This window comes from Austrofundulus limnaeus, unplaced genomic scaffold, assembly GCF_001266775.1.
Source record: "Austrofundulus limnaeus strain Quisiro unplaced genomic scaffold, Austrofundulus_limnaeus-1.0 Scaffold880, whole genome shotgun sequence".
In the NCBI taxonomy this organism is placed as follows: domain Eukaryota; kingdom Metazoa; phylum Chordata; class Actinopteri; order Cyprinodontiformes; family Rivulidae; genus Austrofundulus; species Austrofundulus limnaeus.
The window spans coordinates 67,821-71,148 of NW_013953282.1; the positions used below are offsets into that span (position 1 = coordinate 67,821).

The 3,328-nt window shown below is 41.2% G+C and overlaps 1 long non-coding RNA gene across 1 annotated transcript in view; it reads left to right on the forward strand.

The window, feature by feature from the left end:
• The first annotated feature begins 1,498 nt into the window (after positions 1–1,498).
• Positions 1,499–3,328, forward strand: part of LOC106533081 (uncharacterized) — an 11,176-nt gene continuing 9,346 nt past the window's right edge. Inside the window, exons 1-2 of the long non-coding RNA XR_001312188.1 lie at positions 1,499–1,664; positions 2,017–2,084. This is a non-coding gene — a long non-coding RNA (uncharacterized LOC106533081). The remainder of the gene's footprint in view (positions 1,665–2,016; positions 2,085–3,328) is intronic.

The following is a 3,328-nucleotide window of genomic DNA, read 5'->3' on the forward strand; positions in this document are numbered from 1 at the left end:
GCACCTGTATGTGTCCCTGTGATGGACTGAGACCTGTCCAGGGTGGACCCCGCCCCTCGCACTGTGACTGCTGAAATGGGCACCAGTGACCCTGAAAGGAAGAAGCGTGTACAGAAAATGGATGGATGTGTGAAACACAGTCCAAAAAAGCTGGGACAGTGTCATGTTTGCCACTGTGTGACGTCATCTTTCCTTTGAACACTCAATAAGTCTTAGGGGAACTGAGATGTTAATTGTTGAAACTTTATAGCTGGAATTCCTTTCCATTCTTGCTTCATGTACAACTTCAGTTGTTAAACAGTCCAGGGTCGTATTGATTCATATTTGTATTGGTTGTATTGGTTGTATTGGTTGTATTAATTTGTATTTTGTGCTTCACAATGCGTCACATGGTTTCAATGGGACACAGGTCTGGACCGTAGGCGGACCAGTCTAGTACCTGCACTTACGAAGCCACGCTGTTGTAACTCAGCAGAGTGAAGCTTGGTATTGTCTTGCTAAAACAAGCAAGCTTGGTAGGCAACCCATGATGCTCCAAAAGCTGTTTGTACCTTTCAGCATTAATGGTGCCTTCACACATGTGCAAGTTATTCATGCCATGGGCACTAATACACCCCCATACCATCAGAGAGGCTGGCTTTTGAACTTTGCACAGATAATAATCTGTACAGTCCTTTTCCTCTTTGGCCCAGAGGACACGGCGTCCATGATTTCCAAAAACAATTTGACCAGACCTAAAATATGCAGTTAGGTTGTCTTCAGGTCCAGGCCTCCTGAGCAGAGGAGAACTGGGATCTTATTGTCTGGTTAATAAAAAGGTAAAATAAAAAAAGTTGGAGATGCAAAGTTGACTTTTAATCTGCTTTGGGAGTTAGATTTTTATGTAAACCTTGAAATTGTAACACAAACCATTAGTAAAGCTGGGCCACTGTAACTTTTTTGTTTTTGTGTTGAAATGTGGGGATTCTGCACCTTTTGTGTTGATTTCACAAGGCATTGTGAAATGTTATTCCTTTTTGTATTTTCAGACACGTTGAACAGAATAGGTTCAAGGACACAAACTAAATGATGACCTTTTCTAAGATGTGACCCGTCTGACCCATTCCCTCAGAGATATAGTACCCCAGTATTCGTCAAATGATGTCACAGGAAAAGTGACAGGTGCCCCGCCCTAAGGGGCACCTGTCACTTTTCCTGTGACGTCATTTGACGAATACTGGAGTACTATATCTCTTCCCTCCTTCCAGAATCCAACAACTTTCTGTTTGGTTTTATGTTGATGAACGCCTGTGATTAACAAAAAGAACGTGTTTGTTCTTCTGTTGAAATACTTCCTCTGACTAAATGTTCTTAAAAAGAATAAAACCCATAAATAAAACCTAAAATACATCAATATTATCCTGACTGTCAAGTTTAAGAAAACAGAGCAGCAGAATGAGGCATGGTCATCATCCAGTGTGTGTGTGCGTGTGTGTGTGTGTGTGTGTGTGTGTGTGTGTGTGTGTGTGTGTGTGTGTAGGCGAGTTTCCAGTGTTTCCTGCCTACTAACTGACTGAGCAGTGTTTTCTCAGCTGCACTAACCATGAGAGCGAAGAAAAGATGTTTTCATGGATTTCGTCTCCTTTCCTTCAGCTGACTGAAAACACACCTGGCACTGGGATAAGGTGAGGTCTGTTCTGAGAGGCTCAGTGCTCCTATTCATGTTTTGAGTGCTGACAAAGCAAACAGTCACTGAATCTGTTCTACACTGACTGACCTCGGAGGGAAAGCTGTTAATGCTGATCTGAATGAGTTCTCAGCACCAGAGGGCAGAAAGTGCACAGAAACACTGACAAAGTTCAACAAAGTCCAAAATAAAAAACAACTTTTTGTCCTGTTTGATTTGATGGATGGTTTCTGATCATTTTGCCTCAGTTTGGCCCAAATCTTAGCTGTTGCTTTCTTTGCTGATGTATTTTGTTGTTGCACTTTTACGACCTCCTAACCCCTGATGTTTTATGCTTGTTGTTGTTTTAGCCTCGGCYCTGTCCAGTGTCAAACCAGCTAATATTTCCCTGATGCTTCTGGCCTCACAGCTGCTTCAGGTTAGTGTTGTGTTCGTCGATATGATTTCATGTGGTCTCTTCTCATGTTTGGCACTAGTTAGGTTTAATTTTCTCAGTTGTTTTTGGTTCTGTTTACAGTGAACTTTGTGCCCAAGCTTCAGTAATCATCCAGGTTGTTGCTGTGCTGCCTCCCATGATGAAACCTTTTTCTTACCCTCACTGGTTTCACTGTGGGAGCTCTGATTAGTTCATGTTTCTGTCAAATGGTTTTGTTGTTTTGGTGAAAAATGTAATTAAATCAGCCCAAAAATGGATCTGATAGTTCTTGGCTTCATCCCTGTTTGACTTTAGCTAACCAACCCTGGGCTGAGACACAGATCCTACCTAAACTGTTGGTCTAAAAGTATTTCAAGATATTTGTGAAAAAGCCTTGGCGTCTGATTGCGTGAGCTGAAAGGGATATCTGAGGAGAGGGAGGTCTGAGGATGTCTGCCAAAYTAATTCCCCTGTGACTCAGTCTGGCATGAATGGTATAAAGGATTTATGAGTCACTTTTATTAATGTTTTTGTGATTTAATACAGCATTTATCAAGGAAATATCACAAAAACACAAGCTCTTGACTTGTCTGTCAGTCCATCCATACTTCCATCCCCTTACCTGAACTCTTTTAATGTAGAGAAGTAGTTTTATCTAAGCTCCCTAAAGATGTCAGAGCTCCTTGGCCACTCATGGAGGACGCTCATTTCAACTGCTTGTATTTATGATTGTGTTCTTTAGGTCATGATCTGGGAGTAAAAATGGATCCTTACATGAAAATAAAAGTCATGTCAACTCAAATCCTAAATCCTGCTTTTTGTTCTGTTGAGGGGACTGTTCAAGTTGAAGCTCATTCTATCTAAATACATCCTGAGACAGTAACTCATGCTTTCAGAACATCCAGCCTTGATAACTATAATGTGCTGCTTTATGAAATCAGCCTGATTCACTTTAAGATCCTCTTGTTTCTAAATGCCTCAACACTTCCCCCACCTCTCTGATCCACTTCATCTATATGTCCCACAGCACTCCCTCAGGTCAGATGATCAGCTCCTTTTGCTGTCTGTAACCTCTTCTGTGCATCTTTATAATACTGTCATTTTTATTTTCTTTTCTGTTCTTTTCTTTTCAACTCAGTTCATTCAATTCAGTTCAGTTTATTTCTACAGCTCCAAGTCCCAACACACGTTGTCTCAGGACACTGTAGATAAAAAGAACAATGTAAAGAAGAAAGCAGCAGATTGTG